This window comes from Brachycentrus maculatus, unplaced genomic scaffold, assembly GCF_059751285.1.
Source record: "Brachycentrus maculatus isolate JH-2025_06_01 unplaced genomic scaffold, ASM5975128v1 h1tg000055l, whole genome shotgun sequence".
In the NCBI taxonomy this organism is placed as follows: Eukaryota; Metazoa; Arthropoda; class Insecta; order Trichoptera; family Brachycentridae; genus Brachycentrus; species Brachycentrus maculatus.
The window spans coordinates 3,872,431-3,894,226 of record NW_028280809.1 but is presented as its reverse complement, the minus strand read 5'-3'; the positions used below and the strand labels follow the sequence as shown (position 1 = coordinate 3,894,226).

Here is a 21,796-nt window from a genome sequence, read left to right as displayed (position 1 = left end):
AAAAGAAAAATAATAAAAGCAAACAAACAGAGGCTGTCAAACAGAGGCGTTCTGGATAGAAAGCCGCACAATTTATGTCCTTTTAATGTCTTTATACTATTCACCTTGCAGAAACAAAGAAATGTCGCCATTTAAACATTCGCATTTTGTTACGATGATTTTTTTTCTAAAGTATGTAAATTTAATCTGAAATAAATAATGAAAAAAGGAGACAAGCCAACTATTTCATTTGTTTGTTTTGTGACAGATTTTAAGAGCACGACATAGCACTAGCACAAATATTTAAAAAAAAATCTAGTACACAACCATGATACTCGCTTTACCCGCAACGAAAGGTTGATGGTTCCAAAGGTTAACAATAAATATGGGAGTAGAACATTTCAATATATACTTTGGAGCATTTTTTATATGTTGCCGACGGAGGAAAAAATGAAATATTTCAGGTTAATGGGTGTTGAATCAACAAGTTTCGAAAATCAAATGGTACGAATGTTCAAAAACCATGGTGAATTTCATCACTTAAGCCAGCCGCTGACAAGTGATAAACCCTGTTAATGCTCAGAGACTACATTCCTTATCCATAAATTGCTTCGTCTATATGAGATACGCCCATATCAACCTACGTTGGTAATTGTTTGAAGCACCTAACAGCTTAAATCAACACTTTTCAACAAAGTTGCGTTTTATTTTATATCTTTGTGTATTTAAATGCAGCGTATCTTAGGTCACGTCTAAAATAAAAATGCATGTATATAAATTTTCCCCTTAGTTATATTAGGATGACGGCATCATGATATCACCTTCCATACAAAGCGAATATTTATCTGTCACAGTAGTATAGTATAATATCTGTAAACACATCAGAGATCCCCAGGTATACATTTATGTATGCATCTACGACACACGTATTTCCCTACCTACGTTATTTGGATTTTAATAATATTAAAATTAATTATTTTAATATAGATTTCGAAACTCAAGGGTGAAAAACTTGTATTTAAATTTAATAATAGGCCATTCTTTATTATTTTCTGTTTAAACGTGTTTTTTATAACAACAGAAAATAATAAGTAATGTGTCTTGGACTTGAGCTTTGATTTTTCTCTTTTTCCCTTTTCCTCCCGATCCCGTCCCTTTTCCAGGTATTAATATTAAATTACATTTGAGAAATTTTGTAACTGGAATGTTACAAATACCCATTTTTTGTAACTCACTAATGTTAATGTATTTATGTAAATGTTCTGTAAATTTCCTCATAAAAAAGTAATTATTGTTTATCTATCAGATACTGGATTGTTCACCCTATGAATGATATATATCGCTCGCTCCTTTCAAGAACGTCATAAATCAAAAATCGTTAATTTTCAATTGTGCATGTTTTCTGAATGCCCAGAAAATATGCTATATCCCAGCAAAAGAGGCATATTTTTAACTTAATATTTACCCGCTACAGGGCAGAAAGTGTTGTTTTTGCATTTTGAAGAAAAAGTCTTGTTTGACCATTGTTTTTAAATATACTTAATATTTTTCAAATGGAGAAAAAACCTTCAGGTTTTACCTAAAAAGATCTGTTGCACAGTAAAAAGTTCAACAAGTGGCTTGATATTTATTTTTAATACATTGTTTTATATTTTTAAACTTTAAAAACGTTCTGCTGAAAAATCATGTTTTTTGATTTATGACGTTCTTGAAAGGAGTGAGCGATATGGCCCAATATATGATGATTCGCAAATTTATTTTCTCTAAGCCCAGGTAACATTTGACGTAATTGTTTTTTTTTCTTCTCAAAACACCGTTTACGTAATAAAAAAAATAGTTTTTGGGTGAATTATAAGTTAGAAGAATGATGTACACAGTAACCTATAAAGCGTTTTTTTTTAACTTTATGTACCTTTCTGATCGCTTGGTTCTTCTCGTAAATCATTTTATGTTCTACTTTTACCATTTTATTTTTAATTTATAAAAATTGACTATAGCCGTCAATAAATAAATGACTTATCGTGAATCTTTTATGAAAAACGTCGATGGTAAAATTGATATAAAATGAAGACACTTTACAATCAATCAAAAATAATGAAGTTTGTAACGTGTTTATGATAAACATTATCTATGATCGATTCATCGCTATCAATATTTTGATTATTTGTAAAAAAAGTAAAAAAAAACATTATATATCATTAAATAAGCAGATATTTTATTATTTGTTCAAAATATAGTATACTTTACTTAAAAAATCGTAATAATAATACCTATTTTAGGTGTCAATTGATCGAACAGAGGTATTCATAAATGTACTTTTATTATAATTAGTTTTATGAACATACTGTGCTTCAAAAAATACTATTAATTTAATCCAATTTTAGATTGGCATGTTTAAGAAGATCACATTTCAAAAATATTTTCTTCTCTTTGTAAAATTTAAATATTGTGATTTTACTGGAAATGTTCGAAAAGAAAAACTATCAAAAATCTGGATTTACAGCACAGCACAGTGCCAAACAATTCATTCAACTTTTCTTATATGAAGCAACCGATTTAGATTTCATAAAGTTTAATTTGGTTTTAGAAAAAAGTAAAGAAAATAAAATGTTTGTTCATAGTCGAAATGACAGAAAAGAACCTCTTGGGTTTGTGCAAATACTCTTCAAGTATAAGCAGGTCTTAGTCTTCATGCTACACGCGTACGTAATATCAAATATGTCCTCCGTTCTCATGTACAGCGAATCTTTTATTATAGCCACAAACTATATAATCTAAATTTAAGGTGAACTAGCAAATAATGCAATTCACTGCGCGACCGGCTGCGCGAGGACCCAGGCGTGTCTCGGCGCACATTTTTTTAAAGAATATAAACAGGAATTAGATTAGAATATACCTACATATATTTTAAAAAAATATATTTTTATAATTTTTTAACTCCTTACCTTTCAATAAGTCCTCCTTTCAAAACCATGTATTTATTTCGAAGAAACCCTTATTTTTTCCTCGCAAAAACGATATTTTTAGCAAAAATTCAATTACGTTTAATGTTACCTGGGTATATTTTAAGAAAATAAGTTGAAGGCTATCGAATATCCCGCCTTAAATTAGCCGTTTAAAATAATTATAAAAAAACGTTATCATAAATCAACGGAAAAAACACAAAAATTTCTTTTTTGGTAATTTTAATTCATTTTCCAGACATTTCTAATTTTACAATCTAATTTTAGAATCTAAAATTAATAACGTAGTTCTCTCCAACAAAGAGACTGAGCCCTTGTGCTTGGAGAGGAATACACTTTTTATTAATTTATTTTTCATGTCTGTTGGTAATATAATTTATTCTTATGATTATTGTTCGCCTCCGTAATGTAATGGTCAACACGCTCGGCTACCATACTGGAGGTCCTGACTTCGATTTCTTCCTTTCCTTCACGTGTTAATGATCAAGATAACATTGCGTTTATATGATGCAATGCCCTATGCACCATAGGGTGTGGATAAGGGTTCAATAATAATAATAATAATAAAACCCTTTTCCGCACCCCAATGGTGCATAGGGCACTATGTCATATAAATGCAGTGTTATCTCGATCGTTTACACCTGAAGGAAAGGTGATCAGCCCTCCGCTTCAGGTACCAGTCCATGGTAATATTGAATAAATATTAGAGTGAAAAAATCACTTATATTTTTTTACTCCCCTTGGGAATCGAACCCGGGACCTTCAGAACGGTAGCCGAGCGTGCTGACCACTACACTACGGAGGCGGACTGCATAGACGGATAAGGGTTTAAATGAAATAATTATTTATTGTGTTTTTTTAGTTTGTCGGTCTTTGTAAGTACTTGCTTAGTACAATCGAAACGCACACATTAGGTATGCTGCCGCCGTACCAGTGTTTTTTCTCAAACTCGATACAGAGAAAATATTTCAGTAGCTTACGGATGGACGGCCGTTATCAAACGGCGATTCGTCAACTTTTTCTTAAAACTTTCCTTTGTATTGTAATTTTATCGTCTCAGAGATCCTATTCTTCTTTACTCGCAAATTGAATCTCTTAAATTTACCGTTGAGGTCCCAACAGGACTTTGTTTTTGCTTAGATTCGGTTTATGAAATGCCGGTTTCACCAGAGTTTGAGCCTTTGAGACATCCCGACATCGGCGGGTACCATACATTGTTCCAAACGTTTAGGTTTTTGTGTACCCATCCAATTGATACAGCTCAAATACTAAGTAAATGAATATTTTTATACGTTATAAATGGTCGTAATAAAAAGTGGTCACGTACTTATAAATAATATTCCAAGCACAAGAGCTCACTCTCTTTTTTGGAGAGGCTCAGCGCAAGTAATATTATAAAATAAAATGCAATTATATTAAATAAATACTATTTTTTTTTTAAATAAAAGTTTTATTAGTAAATACCACTATTTCATAAAATCTACTGTGACACGTGTTTCGATGCTTTCCGCATCATTTTCAAACACCGTATATGAAAACTTTGATTAAAAATGGATAGATTTTACCACAAAGTGACTGCTGAATCAATTAATGAAATATGTTTTAATTTAATTATCTAACAACTCTTTAGTAAATAAAATCCAAATTTGTGAACAAGTATTTGAACACACTCAAAATTACTGTGAGATGGTTCAAAGAAAAAGCTGCATAAAAAACTGAAAATCAAGATTTCAGGCGTTTCCTAGTACTTAAAAAAAAAACAAGATTATTAGTTTAGTTACTAAATAACTCCTTATTGGAGAAACCCAGATTAATTTGTAAAAAAAGTATTTGGTCACACTCAAAATGTTGTGAACTGGTCAAAGTATAATCTGCATAAAAAAACAGGTTTTCGGGCGTTTCCCGGTGTGTAAAATAATCCGTGTTCGGATCTTGCATACGAATAAAGGGGTCTGTGCTAAAAGCTTTCTCAATCCAACAAAGATGGCTGTTGTGAACTCATATGTTCTGTGTCATGTCAGAAGTTCCAAAATTTGAGTAGTGTGGTTTTTAATCATGTGTAGAATAGTGAATGTTACACGTGTAAAGTGATCACTTAACAGTCACCAGTAAATGCCCAGACTTCCATATTCTTCTTCATGTCTGTTGTGATTTCAACAAACAATATTATTTATAATAAATAATAATAATAAAACCCTTATCCGCACCCCAATGATGCATAGGGCACTGCGTCATATAAACGCAGTGTTATCTTGATCGTTTATACATGAAGGAAAGGTGATCAGCCCTCCGCTTCAGGTACCAGTCCAGGGTAATAATATTGAATAAATATTACGGTGAAAAAATCACTTATATTTATTTTACCCCCCTTGGGAATCGAACCCCGGACTTCCAGAACGGTAGCCGAGCGTGCTGACCATTACACTACGGAGGCGGACACATATATTATTTATAAATATTTATTGAGTCGGTAACGATTAAACCCGGTCGCTGGTCATATAAAATTAAAATGAAAAATTAAGTTTTCTTTTTTTATTTTATCATATAACATGTATATAACAAAACAAATCGTGGAAAACTCTGACATGTTTTTCTGTTATTAATGGCACTCTCAAATATACCAAAATACACTTGGGCGACGGATACTTGGCCGAACGAACGTTAGGACATCGTATTTTAAAAAAGGGATATGGAGAAAATATATATCACATAACTAACTAACTAACCATCACGCCGCTTCCCCGCAGGGGTAGGCAGAGAGAATAGAGCGCCACACCACTCTGTCCTTGCAAACATTCTTCGCCTCTTCCACGTTCATGCATCTCCTCATACATACCCGCCGATTGTTACGACTCCTAACCTGACCACTTTCAAGTATTTGGCATACCTGATCGTGCCATGTGCCATTTTCTCGGTCTTCCTCTGCTTCTTTTCCCGCTAACATTCGCCTCATAAATTTGTTTTACCGTTCTTTCCTCACTCATTCGTTCTACATGTCCAAACCATTTCAACACACCTTTCTTAATTTTATCGATAATGCTTATCTCAGCTTTGCATTCCTTCCTTATTTCACTATTCGCACATCTATCATACATCGTTTTGTCACACATTCTTCTGAGAGATCGCATTTCGACTGCATTCAGTCTGCTTTCATCCTTCTTTTGCCAACTCCATGTTTCACTTCCATACATTACAGTTGGAGCCAGGATATATATATCACATACCTACGTGTATTGTAATGAAAATTAATACAACCACTTTTAATTTTCCACTATAAAAAAATATTTATAAAATAAATACTTTCTTTGTCTTTCTCTTTAATCTTTATCCAAGATGGGTATAAAGACCACTAGGTACATTAAAAATTTAACGTTTCACAATATTGTTCAATACAAGATCTATTAGATTCTCCAGTTTGACTTGATTTTTCAATTAAATTGAGTCATCTAGATCATTTTTATATGTTGACATATTTTGTATTTATTCAAGATGCAAATTGAAATTTAGTTCTTGCTTTTTAGCACTAATGCTACAAGTGAGCACTAGTGCTGCCTAGTTTGTTCCTTAAAATTTAGTCCGTACCTACTAACCACAATATGTCATTTGAATATTCATCTGACGGAATTACTATTTTCTTATGTATTTTCCGCACATAATATGCTTTTAAAGATTTAATTTATTTCTAACATGGTTAAATTTTGTCTGCACATAACTAAACAAGGTAAAGAAAATTCAAAAAATAATTATCTATGTCTTCTGAACTATCTGACGCACTCAATTATTTTATCCAAGGAAATTAATTCAACTATAAAGGAGTTAAAAATCGTAAGTATTAATACATTGTTTATATTATTTATTGATTCGGCATTAACTTAGTGGAATGACATCTTGATTCTTTTTTAAAAATTAAACACTTGAATATACCACTTGATGAGTTTTATTTATATATACGACTAGTTTCGAAAACTTACAGATGTTTACATCTTCTGGTAAAACAAGAAGAAGATGAAAACATCTGTAAGTTTTCGAAACTAGTCGTATATATAAATAAAACTCATCAAGTGGTATATTCAATTGTATATTCACTTGATGAGTTTTATTTATATTTACGACTAGTTTCGAAAACTTACAGATGTTTACATCTTCTGGTAAAACAAGAAGAAGATGAAAACATCTGTAAGTTTTCGAAACTAGTCGTATATATAAATAAAACTCATCAAGTGGTATGTTCAAGTGTTTAATTGTTGTAAAAATAATACATTGTTTCACATATTGCTTTAGTATTCGAGTTGAAAAAAGGTATGCAGTTGATAAAAATTTTATGAGGCAATAGGGCAGAAGAATCTATCAGATTAAGTGGTGAATTATTTTGAAAATATGACAATACGAAAAAAAAAATATTAACTATGTGACAAATTTTATTGATAAAGAAAGATGTTGAATTCATTTGATTTATTGTATAGTTTTTAGGAATCAACCTTATCCATTTATGATTTGCCACACACATTCACTATCGTTTTTAAGATATATAAACTGAATATGCTTTGAATCCTTGTACATAGTAGGCAAGGAGAATTTTTTAGGCAATAATCGAGTATAATATTCGAAATATTCGAGTCAAAGATAAAAAAAAAATAGTTGTGATATGAAGGTTTTTTGGTATTTATTGATTGTTTTTTTATGAGTATTAGATTTAAGTAAAAAAATCAACGTCAGCTATTTGTGAAGCCAAGTCAAACGTTGTTGGATTTATAATTGAAGAAAAAAAAACGTTTTGTGTGAACAGCTGCTCCGAGTTGACGCTCTTCAACCGACCATTGTTGGAAATTTCCTTCAGACACACAGACACAAAATTATACAAATATCAATTTTACTTCACATTATATTAAACTGCTTAAATTCTGCATACGTGTAAAGCCTGTAAGATAAGTACGTGAAACATCAAGGTGTCATACAATGTATTAAAAAATATTGCGTGTTTGCTTTTCTACGTACCCAAAAGAGGCTGTTTGAAATCCACGGCTGTTGTGGGTTTAGCGCCACGTGATACCGATGACGTCACTTTGTTTACCAAACGAAACCTCTCTCACTTTATTGCACCCTGGCACCTCCAAAACTTTGGACATCCTTTATCCTCCTTGAAATTTCTCCAACGCGTCTAATGACTGTTGAAATATTTAACTTGAATGATTTAATTTTTATCGTAAAAGTTCGTTCGTTTTTTTATACATTTATTCCCTTACTTTCGAGAACTGTCGCATTCGGTTTCTTGCCGATAATCGCTGTTCGGAGTTGTACGATAATTTGCTACCTATTATATTCATTATCTAACATAATAATATGATTTACTCTTATTTGCTAATCGGAGAATATTCAATTATCTATGAAAAATTATTAGTTCATTCCGTCATCGGGCACACAGCTGATATGGTGATTTACATAATTGATCTATTTTTGGCGTGTATCTCTTCACAATACTCTCTTTGCAATTGGTCAATAAAGTTATGCTTTGCATTCTTCGTAACGGGTGAAATAAATATGATTTAAATTTTCACAACTTTATACAATCTCGAAAGGTGAAATATGAGTTATTTTTTGAAAGCGGCGAAGTATTTACTTCTCGCGGAACCATCGGAGTCGATGGGCGATTTATTTCCGCGAATTTCCACACTTTTTCCCGCCGTGGACACCGCGCACAGTCGTGAAATTGCGTTATTTTCCTCGGACATAGTGAACAGTCGACAATCCGGCCGTAATTCACGCGGGTCGCACTTTATTCGGATTCGAAACGCGCAAAACGGAAAGCGAAACGGCGAAAACAAACGGAATAATGCTCCTCCGACGGGGGACGCGAAGTTCTGCGATAGTTGAGGTTAAAAATCTCCGCGCCTAAAATGTGTATTTACAAACGGTGACGTAAGGCGGCCCTGGCGGTCGTCACCGGCAGTAATAAACGAATAAATATAAGCGATAAAAATACACCGCGAGACACATTCGGCGCGCGGACCGCGGAGCCGCCGCGTGCATGGCCGATCCGCACAACTTCTGCAGCTATCTCTGCGCTGATAAGCGCTAATGTGCTCGGGGATTCGTGCACTCGGGCGGTAACGGGGACTTTCGATGCAGAATGCACTTGTTTCTAGAGAACTAACTGGCTGCAGTATTTCGAACTACATTACCTCGTTACGGCCAACAATGAGAGCTATTCTCCAACAAATGCGTTTTTTAAAAACATTTTGAGTGTGTCCAAATACGTATGTTTCAGGATTGGCTCCTGGCCCAGAGAAAGTCATTTTTGATTGAAAATTTAGTTTATTTATGTTATTGTTTACTTTCAATATAATATTTTATTTTTATAACAATTTTTTTTATTGTTTTATTTTATTTTTATTCTTTTTATAACATTTATAACATGTAAGTAGTTTAAAACAACTTGATGAATTGATGTGTTCTTTACTCTTATTATGTAAATGGTATAATAGTACCGTATAAATAAATAAATATAAATATAGAACTTCCAAGAATTTGAGTAGTGTGGTTGTCAATAATGGGTGGAATTGGTGAATGTTACACGTGTGTAAAGTATCACCTATGACGGTCGTCAGCCCCGTAAATGCCCAGACTTCCATATTCTTCTTCATGTTTGATGAGATGTCAAAAAATCCGTTTTCTTGTAGCCCCTATGCGCTCCTAGTGCACAAACCGCATCGGATTGTTTCTTAGATGGGAGTTGTATCTATTACTTATCTTGCTTATTATGTACAAATGACAAAAAAAATGTTTTGGTCCGCCTACGTAGTGTAATGGTCGCTCGCTCGGCTACCGTACTGGAGGTGTCGGGTTCGATTGCCAGGGGGGTTAAATAAATATAAGTGATTGTTTGAGTGAAAACACCCTAATATTTATTCAATATTACCCTGGACTGATACCTAAAGCAGAGGGCTGATCATTTTTCCTTCATGTATTAATAATCAAGATAACACTGCGTTTATATTATGCAATGCACCATCGGGTGCGGATAATGGTCTGAATGAAATGAATGAATTATGTACAAGGTTTATAGATCATTAAGTGGATTTTTATTTCTAAGTAAAAAAAAAGTTTTATTTTAATATTTTCGAACAAAAGGGATAATCAAGTGTAGGCCAATCGGGAACTTCTCAGCATTTTCTCATAATTGCAAGGAGAAAACCACGTAAAACTCCTCAGGAGAAGCCGGACTGTTGACTGTCATCAATAGACCTTCCGTTCCACTAGAAGAGGGTTTGTCATTTTGTGTCCTAGTTTGGTTTATCGGACCTACGCGATGCCGTGGCAGTGTTCGCTTGATCGTTATTTATTACCGCTCTTACCTTATGCGAAAGATTCCGATTCATTTTTTTTATTTTGAAGACAGATACTTACACATTACACATGTGTAACACAAACTTTAATAAATATTTATTAAATTTAATAAAATGACGTAAATAGTTATCTAAATGGCTGTTTAACGATCACATTATTATCAAAACAATGATAAAAAATATATGATATTTTAGTCTACCTAACTATAGTTCCACATATCTAAGGCTAGATCTACAATAGAGATTATAAGAACAGGATTATATAATTTACCCGCGTGACATATAAAAACGCAACCAGTACCTATCCTACCTTACTAAGTAGTACCTAGCTTACCTAACTACCTAACTCTATTGCCTACCCTAGAAAGTAGTCCCAGTTTACCTTACTACCTACCTCTACTGCCTACTTAATTAATTATCTGTGCACGCTACTACATACATGTATTTATTCTTCGTCAAGCTTAATTTTTTGTTGTTTTTTTTCGTTAAAATATAAACGAACAAGTAGGTGAATAGTTCCGAAACCACCGATCCCTTCCTCTCCTCTGCCATCTCTAGTCAGATATATCTCCCTCACAACATTATGTTCCAAGATACAAATAGATTCGCGTCAGCTGCTAATTGTGGTTTCAACAGTTCTTCAAAAGAGAGCAGCCAAATAAACGCATATTCCGCGTCGAGAATACATTTGCCGAACTCTTCCTACTCGCAGGAGTAATTTAATCGATTACAGATTGATTGATCCCACATGTTCTATCGATGATGCATCCTAAGAAATGCAAAAGATGTGCAGTGCGCATCTATAGACATTTCATTTAGTTATATTATATGTTTCAGCCCACGTGGAATATCGTTGATCCAGAGGTGTTATCCCATGTAAATAAAATGTATTCTCTTCATTTATTTATTTATTTATTTAAACGTCATGTACAGAAAAGAAATAAGTACATTGGCAGACTTATTGCCAAAAAGAAATATGTCAAAATTAACCGAAAACAGACTTGTGATATTGGTCAAAACGTTTGATACCGTATATAGCTGTTTGCAATCAGAGGGTAGATAGTACCTACTTAAACATTTAAAAAATATATAAATAACAAATTGATGATAATAAGTGAATGTGAGAGGGAAAACAGAACGTGGACGACCGGAAAAGACTTGGCACGATCAGATCAATCAGAACCTAAAATCTGGCGGTGTCAAAAGTCTGCGTAATCGGAGGGCATGTATGACTAGATGTATGGATGTGAAGGAGGCGAGGAGTGTATGTCAGGACAGAAGAGTGTGGCGTTCCATCCTCTCTGCCTACCCCTGCGGGGAAACGGCGTGATGGTAGTAGTAGTAGTAGTAGTAGATGATAATAAGGAAGGCAAAGGAAAAAGGGAGTTTAGGGACAGTTAGGATTCTAATGATAGATAAAAATGTCTCAGGAAGTTATTGGAGAAGAAGCATTTTTACAAGAGGTAGGTAATTCATTTTATAGTCTGGCGGCTTGGAGAGTTTTTTTTTCTTTTATTTAAATCACTATTTAAAAAAAAAAATTAAAATATATACACATTTTTTTTAATGTTTTTAACAATTTTAACCAATAATAATTTTTAATATACACACAAAAAGAGAGAAAAATTAAGAATTTAAACATTTTACAATTTTCACAAAATTCACATAATGATCAAGAGATCATTCACCCATTCCTTTTTTTGCCTTTGTTCCATATTTTATTTTGACCTCTAACATCCGTCGGCAACAAATCAAAAATGTTCGGAACGACATATTGCAGTGTTCGACTCCCATTTTTATTGTTAATTCTTCTGACTATCAAACCTTCGTTGTGTGTAAATCGTGTATCATGGTTGTGTACTAAAAGATTATGGGTTTGTCCCTACACTCTACGCATGTATGTACATTATTCTTCTTTTTCGTTGTCAGCTATCTCTCTATTGCTGGAAGTAGGCCTCTTTTATTTTTTTCCAAACTTTTTTCGTTTGAGCTTTTTCGATCCAAATTATTTAACTTTGGGTAGTAGAAAAATTAAATTTTCAGAATACTTACAAAATGTTGATAAAAAGTTGAATTAAAAAAAAAAAATATTGTTTTTGTTTTCTGATAGTCAAGTATTTTTTTATTATTTTATATTAACACTTTTATTCTAGTTCTACTTATAATACCTATTGTATTCTTGCCAGTGCCCTTTACTATGACCTAAATTATATTATATACCCACACATGGGCCATGCCTTTGTGGGATCTTTTTTTGTATTTTTATTTTATTCATATTTTTTTGTATTTGAATTTATGTCAGGTTTGTATAATGCAAAAGAAATTAAATTAAGAGAAAAAAAAATAATTAAAAACTGTCAATTATGCAAGCAAATTGACAATATTTTACTGACCGTGTCCATTAGGAAATATGTAAAACAATACAACTCAATATAATATTATTCCTTAGTATACTGAATATTTAACGTAAGCTATTAATTTACAAAGATTGCCGTAAATTATAAAGAAAAGAAATTCTCTATTTGGTTTCGTGTTTTCCAATTCTAGACCGACTTTCCAAGTCACGCGATACATTTTCTATTTCAAGTATAAGTATTTCTGAATATCAAACCAACCTTTAATATTTATACAGTAATTTGGTGTATAATCGAAAGCAGCGATTCTAAAACATTTTAATCGAAAAAAAAAAACAATATAAAAAACGATACTTTCGTCATACTTTGTTTTGTTTTTAAAGGATAATCTATTGGGTAAAGAATAATTGACAAAATCGAATTAAAATAAACACGGCTCCATCACCATTTTGAAGTTTTATCTGTTTGCTTTTGTAATATATAATATAAAACAATGTTCTTCTAAATACACAAATAGTGACCAAATGAAAAACATTTTGGATTTGAATATGGATTTTTATGTTTTAAAATATTTTTTTTCTTTTATTGTAAATTTTATGTCGTTATTTTATATGCTAAACTATGTTGAGGAAAAAAATGAACGGAAATAACAATGAATGATCAATAAGTACTAGAAGTAAGATACTAGAGCTTGAATGTTTTCAACATCTGCGAAGTTTTCCTTATACTTTGTCTTCACTTATTTTTGGCATGTTTTAAAACATTGTTTTTATCATTTTTAATTAATGTTTTACTTGGTTAATACCACTATTTAAATAGCGGTATATTTGTACCATGTAAAACTTAAATTAAAAACGGCTTAATTTTTTTTTTTAATTTACAAAGAGTCTGTCGAATCAATTAAAGGAATTATTTTTCTTCTTTTTATTTGATGCCCTTCCACTCTGTGATTACACATCTTGCGATAGTTAAAAAATAAAAACAAATTAAATTAAAATGAATAAAATCATAATTTATGTTTCTTGCAGTGTCTAGAAGCACAAGAAAAGACAAAGTTCCTCGTATTGAGGACAAGGTATGAGTCTCATCAGAATCTTGTGCAAACGTGAAACATTAACCAATTCTCCCCATAATTGATAACCACACTACTTAAATTTTTGGAACTCAGATATATTGATCAATCTCGTGACACAGTACATATGAGTTCACAATAGCCATCTTTGTTGTAATAAGGAAAGCTTTTATTAATCAGAGACTCTGTATAATTGGAAGGGAGGTCCGAATCCTGGATAATATTCAAAAAACTTAAGACCCGCCTGACCCAATGATTTTTAAAAAAAGTATGTAGTTTATACTTTAAATATTTTTTTTTTATAAATAAATCGTAAGTGGAGATAATTCAGATTTGTGTACAGGTATTTGAACACACTAAAAATGTGTGAGTTCCTAACAGGCATCTATGTTGAAATAAGGAAAGCTTTTATTAATCAGAGACGTTTTATATTTCTATAGGAGGTCCGAATCCTGGATAATATTCATATACTTAGACCAGCCTAAAAACACGATTTAATTTTTTTATGTAGCTCATTGTAGCCGGCTTCTACCGTTCTCGGTTCGATTCCCAGGGGGGGGGGTCAAATAAATATAAGTGATTTTTTCACTGTAATATTTATTCAGTATTACCCTGGACTGGTACCTGAAGCAGAGGGCTGATCGCCTTTCCTTCATATGTAAAAGATCAAGATAACACTGCGTTTATATTAATCAGTGCCCTATGCACCATTGGGGTGCGGATAAGGGTTTTATTATTTATTATTATAAATTACATGTGAAAATGTATAAATAACTCCTAAATGGAGATAATTCAGATCTGTAAACTAGTATTTGGACACACTCAAAATGTAGTTATTATTATTATTTAAAGACAATTATACCATTAATCAAATAAAACAATAAACTTTGAGCGTAAGTCCCTCTCCAAGCACAAGAGCGCAGTCTCTTTTTTGGAGAGGCACAGCGAAACTAAAATTATAAGTTTTCCATTTGTATAAATTGTATTAAAAATGTAACTATATTAAATAAAATATATTTTTTTTAAATTACTTGGAAAAATAATACATTCACGATATATATTACTTATACCCGAAGAGTAGGTACTTGTGTATTAAAATGTAGGTGTGTATACGTATGTTTGATAAACGGTAGGTACAGGTACAAACTCCGCGCGTCCACGGGAGTGAGTCATGCTGCAACGCAGGTTGCCTATCCACAGGCGCTCGATATTTTCCCCCGTGTTTGAGTCTAATCAAAACATACCTACATTTGTATTCTAACATAAACATTTCAATTCCGTGCTATTTACGGGCAAGGTTGCGTTTGAAAGTAAGAACCAAGTTGTAGCAGAGTGGGATCGAACCTAAATCCACTGACTCCTAGATTATTTCCATTTTATTTACACATTGCTATATACAGGTTTTTCACATCAAATCGAACGTTTTTCAAACAAATTTGACGCCTTAAAATAAATTGGACTTTATATTGTATTTTATAAAAAAAGGTATTTAAAAAAATAAATTAAAAATACACATTCATATTAGTACTGCATAATACCTGCCGACATATTTCAAGTTAGTTCATTGTCATGTTAGCAATCCTGCGCGGCGCGCTGTCATAGTCTGTGCGCGCGATGTGTACTGAAGTTTTCAGAAAAGATTTTCGATACTACTTTGAATCATGAGTACTACTTTGAAAATAATTTTTTAAATTCATACCTTTTTTATAAAATACAATGTAACATCCAATCTGATTTTTAATCGACCAATTTGGTTTGTAAAACGTCTAATTTAAAGTTTTAAAAAAACCTGTAACATTACAAAAAGGCATTTCTCTCATCTTCTGGCCCTTATCCGCTTGCAATGGTGCATTTGGCATTGAGAGTACATATATCAATAAAAAACTCTTTTTAATAAGTTTTTATACGATTCTCTAATATCTTATCACTTTTACTGATGGATAATTTTTTGATTAACGAAGATAAAATTATAATAATTAATTAATCATGCTGGAACAACAATGTGGCAGTATTTGCATAGTATTAGATTCTTGATATACCTCATAAGAGTGATTTAGCAAATTCTTAATAAATAAATATACACATTATGTATATATATATATATATATATATATATATATATATATATATATATATATATATATATATATATATATATATATATATATATATATATATATATATATATATTTATATATAAATATATATATATATATATATATATATATATATATATATATATATATATATATATATATATATGTATTTATATATATATATTTATATATATATATATAGAAGTATATATATTTTTACATTTATATATATCCTAAATGCTTGTTACATATAAATGAAGAAAAAAAACGGTTAGCAACAAAAGATTGTTAATTCGTAAGCAAACTTATAGTAAATTTTTATATATTATTAGATTAAAACTAATATTTTTAGCTTTTCCACTTTATTTTTATTTGACCAGCGACCGGGTTTCGTCGTTACCGACATCATCAGACTGGGGATGCAGTTCCATCACGAAGTGTCAGTGGATAATATAAATCTAGTAAATTTTTACTTTCGTATTTTAATATCCCTGATAAAAGCCTTAAATTACAATGTATTAGTTTTCTATGATATACAAAAAAGTATCAGTTTGTAATAATCTCTATTGGTCTTCCGTTAAAAAAAACAGTCGAGTCGAAACATTATGCGTTTTTAACTTGGTAAGGGTGCCGATTTTTTAACATTTCTTTATTATTTAAAAGGAAAAGAGAGAAATTATGAAGTTTACTGATTACAAACATATCGTTATAACTTACATAAATTAAACTATACAATTTCATAACAATTTAAAATAGTATTCAATATTGCCGTAATTTATCAAGAAGCTGGGTAGTGAATTTTTTTCCAATTTCTGATAGAAAAAAGGTATATTTGATACTGATACAGAATTCATCAAATTTACGAAGTTCCAACATACGCAAGTTAAAACATACATTTTACTGAAACTTTCATAGTTAATACACATTTGAGTTTGTGTTCAAATTTAGCCGCATTTAGTTTAACCAAGCTATGCCTAATAAGCCGCAATATACATTACTATATATTGAGCAATATTTTCATCATTTAAATATTATAAAATAAATAATAGTTTTTATATCAATAAGTGATGATGAATGCGTTACAACATATACATAATTCGTTAATAATAATAATAAAGTATTTAAAAATATAAGACTCTTTTAAATAATTAAATTAAATACAATGCAGTAAAACCTCGATATGACGGACCTCTATTTAACGAACTTTGGATATAACTGACCAAAATTTTTAAAAAAAATTAAACATGCTTAAATTGAAATGTCACCGCATGTAAACAATTTTAAGCGGTCATGAAGTTATCAGTGTTAAAATCACATCCGACGATCCAATGACTATTTGTCAGATAACGAAGTTGAACTATATTATAAGCTTTTTTCGTAATTTTAGGGAGTTTAAAAAAAAACAGCATACTTCAAAAGTGCAAACAAAACTTTACTCCTTTTTCAAAGCAGGATTACCGAAAGCAAGCGCGTCACTTCACGAGTGTTTGAAGACAATCTATAAAATTGTGTTTGCGTTTTGTATGGTTTATTTATGGTAGTCTAAATACAGTATTTTTATAAAACTGACTTTCGGTTTGAACGCACACCCTCTCCCCCCAATTAGTCTGTTATATCAAGGTTATACTGTACTTACAAGTCAGTGCAAGGCAAATTCAGTGATCCATCAGTACGTTGTGTTATATAAATGTCTGTGACGATGGAGTTTTTATGAGTGAGTCAATACATATTTCGTTAATAATCATGTATTGAAAAAAATAAGACTGGTTTTTTAAAAAATGGTACAATACTTACAAGTCTGAGCGGGGGGCTGGCAGCATTTGTCGGTGATCCATCCATTCGCCTTCTTTTTAGCCAACTCTTCTTCACCGAGTTCCTCGAGAGCCGAGCACTTTCTTTTATCACCAACTTTCATCGTCGAACAATTCACGGTTCTGCTAATATCACCCATTTCAGAAGCACTCGATGAATTCCACCGACATAAATGTTCAAACATTGAGCAATCGCCGAATAGTGTTGACGAACTATTTCACAATGCGGATGACAGTTAGTGCAATATCGCTCACTTCTTTCAACAACGTCATATATCAAAAATCGTACAATTTCAGCTGTGTGTGTTTTCGGTGTGCCCAGAAAATGTACTATATCCCACCAAAAGCCGCATATTTTTCACTTAATATTTACCCGCTACAGGGCAGAAACTGTTTTTTTGTTTTTGCATTTTAAAGAGAAGGTATTGTTTAATTATTTTTTAAATATCCTTTTCAAATGGAGAAAAGACATTCAGGTTTTACCTAAAAAGATCCGTTGCACAGTAAAAAGTTCAATAAGTGGCTTGTTATTCATTTTTAATTCATTTTACTTTATTTTTAAACTAAAAAAAACGATCTATTGAAAAATCGAGTTTTTTGATATATGACGTTGTTGAAAGGAGTGGGCGATATGTGTTTTTGAAATATTTTTTCTATGAATTTCGAATGAGTAAGGTGTGTATGTAGGTACTGTTTACTTTTGTCATAACTTCATGTAAGAGATAAGTAAATTATTCAATTAAATATATTATTTGTAACATATATTTTTTTGAATTAAAAAGTAATATTGGCTAACTCAGTAACTTAGCAACAAGGCACCACATTTTTTATAGCAATAACTTGATTGTACATATGTGGAAGTCGTCACTAAAAAGTTACATTTCCATTATAAATGATTTTAAGTTGAACATGTAGAACGAATGAGTGAGGAAAGAACGGTAAAACAAATTTATGAGGCGAACGTTAGTGGGAAAAGAAGCAGAGGAAGACCGAGAAAAACATGGCACGATCAGGTATGCAAAATACTTGAAAGTGGTCAGGTTAGGAGTCGTAACAATCGGCGGGTATGTATGAGGAGATGCATGAACGTGGAAGAGGCGAAGAATGTTTGCAAGGACAGAGTGGTGTGGCATCTATTCTCTCTGCCTACCCCTGCGGGGAAGAGGCGTGATGGTTAGTTAGTTAGTTATGATTTTAAGTAATCAGGAATTCTAGCTAGTAAAATTGTTACATTTTGTTGCGTTTTTATGATTTCATATTGGTTCAACTCAGTATTGATCACGTTTTGTCGCAACTTTAATTAAGATTTCTGTAGAATACAGTAAACAAAACAAATTGGATTTTTTTGTGCGATATTGGAAATGAAACTTTTTGGTGAGGACCCCCGTATATATAGGAGTAGGTATGTCTTGAAGGTAGGTTGATCAGTGCTACGACCCATATTTTGAATAAAGGATTAGAATATATTCGACAGGAATAGAGATGTCACAAGAAAAGATTCTCAGGTTGATGGATATCACTGCTACATGGAATGAGAAATTTAAGAGATATGTAAGGATGAAGACTTTATTGGTAATTCTAAGTCTTTCTTCTCTCTTAACTTACTACTGAAGTTTTACTTGCTATTTTTGCGAAGGTTTACAAACACAGCGACATTGTTAAGGTATCTATCATATAAATAAATAAAAAAATCATCTTCTCCAAACCCACATCCGCACCCGATGGCGCATAGGGCACTGCATCATATAAACGCAGTGTTATCTTGATCGTTAACATTTGAAGGAAAGGTTATCAGCCCTCCGCTTCAGGTAACAGTCCAGGGTCTTATTGAATAAATATTTAATTGTTTTTTTTTTTATAATTACTATAAATATTTCCGAATGTTAGTTACTTAAAATGCCGGAATTCACGATTTCCTCTTCCTAATTTCTTTATATTATCTAAAATTCTTCCCCGATTGCCTTTATTATATATAGCAGTTATATCCTTTATCCTGAGCTCCGTCACTTACGTCATATCGTACTGCTAGATCTAGATCTAGAGAATTAATTGATCGCCTGGCATTTACGCCTCTTCTTTGGAGACGTAGGAAGTGAGGATGGAACGCCACAATCACCACGTGTGTCCTGATACACACATAGACTTTTGTTGAAAGGAGAGAAGCTAAGTTTTTTTTTGCTAAGTATTTTAAATACTTAGCAAAAAAAAATCATAAAGTCAAGTGGTATCAATCGATCGAAAATGAAAATAGGTAGAAACGAAATACATCTTGTCCTTCGGCCACATCATCTAAGATTGCACGATTCTTGAACGCGTGACAAACAAATAAAAATGAAATCATAAAATAATTAACACAAAATATGTCCTCGACACGGGATATTCCAGTTAGATTTAATTCCATTATTGTAGATTTAATGTGATAATATTTTCCAGAGTTCCATATTTTTCTTCACCTTTGATGAGATGTCAAAAATAATGTGAAAAACTTCTATAATTGGAGGTAATCCAGATTTGTGAACAAGTATTTGGACACACTCAAAATGTTTTAAGTAAATAAGTACTGTTACAAAAAAATACAATTTGAAATTCGAATATTATTTGATTTATACAATGTATGTATATTGTATTGCCGCACGAATAATATTATTTATAATAAAGTAGGTACTTTTAATATCACGTAAAATAGGTACCCACCTATGAGATAAAATTATTTTCCTTAGTATGAAATCGATTATTCCAGTGTTTTTATAACAAAAATGTTTCAGTTACATTTTATTTTGATGCACGGGGTTTTTTTTTAACAGCGTGTGTTATCCACGGTGGGGTAATCCGAACTAAGCCGCAGAAGTAGGGCTTATTTCCTACCCCCATGAAAACCTACCCTGTGGTAAAATAATCAATACGTTTCACCGTTTTACAACATGATACATAAGGTGCTCAATTTTTCCCATAATAAATTTAGAATATAAATTATTGCCTTTTTTATAAATCATTAAAACTGAATTAGATAAATATTGATAAAAAAAACATGACCATCTGAAATTATGGAGAAAAAAAAACAATACCTCGTTCTGTGTCGCATGTTGATCACTCCTTTCAACAACGTCATATATAAAAAAAAATCGTTAATTTTCAGTTGTGCATGTTTTTGGAATGCCCAGAAAATGTACTATATCCCAGCAAAAGCGGCATATTTTTAACTTAATATTTACCCACTACGGGTCAGAAAGTGTTTTTGCATTTTGAAGAAAAGGTATTATTTAATATTTTTAATTAAATATAAGTACTTATTATTTTTCAAATGAAGAAAAAACATTCAGGTTTTACCCCAAAAGATCTGTTTCACAGTAAAAAGTGGCTTGATATTTATTTTTAAAACATTTCATTATATTATTAAACTTTAAAAACAATCTCCTGAAAAATCTATGAAAAGTATTTTGACATTTGACGTTGTTGAAAGGAGTGAGCGATATGTGTCAATGTGTCGCAAAACGAAACAAGATAGATGTTCGAATGGTGCTATAAAGAAAGGATGCGATGCGGAGATAAGCATTATCGATAACATTTCGAAAGATGTTAAAGCGAGTTTATTTCATAGATATTTTAAAGATAAGTTCATTTACGAATAAAAGTAATTATTTAAGTATTTAGTTTTAAGTCAGCTATTTCCATTACCGACTCTTTAACTTAAAATAAAGCATTTCAATAATAAACAATAAAATAATTATTAGGTAAAGACCTATCTACGTCGTTAAAAGATTCAAAACCCAAAAAGATTAAATTTTTTCCGTAACCTGTTACTGAATAATTGTAAGTTATTTTAATGTTTATAAATATAAATCAGTAAAATTCATTCCCATCAATCTTATATATATATATATATATATATATATATATATATATATATATATATATATATATATATATATATATATATATATATATATATATATATATATATATATATATATATATATATATATATATATATATATATATATATATATATATATATATATATATATATATATATATATATATATATATATATATATATATATATATTATATTTATATATATATATATGTGTGTGTGTGTGTCTCTTCTGGTTTTTCTCACAAGTGAGAGATATTGTAGGTTTATGCGCTGCTCACGAAGCCATTTTGATTCACAGAGCG

The 21,796-nt window shown here is 31.4% G+C and overlaps 1 protein-coding gene across 1 annotated transcript in view; it reads right to left on the bottom strand.

Moving 5' to 3' along the window:
• LOC148311915 (dual specificity protein phosphatase 10-like) overlaps window positions 1-9,073 on the bottom strand; it is a 101,441-nt gene extending 92,368 nt beyond the window's left edge. Inside the window, exon 1 of the mRNA XM_088278219.1 lies at window positions 7,938-9,073. The gene's annotated coding sequence lies outside the window, so the exon portion shown is untranslated. The remainder of the gene's footprint in view (window positions 1-7,937) is intronic.
• Between the last annotated feature and the right edge of the window lie 12,723 nt (window positions 9,074-21,796).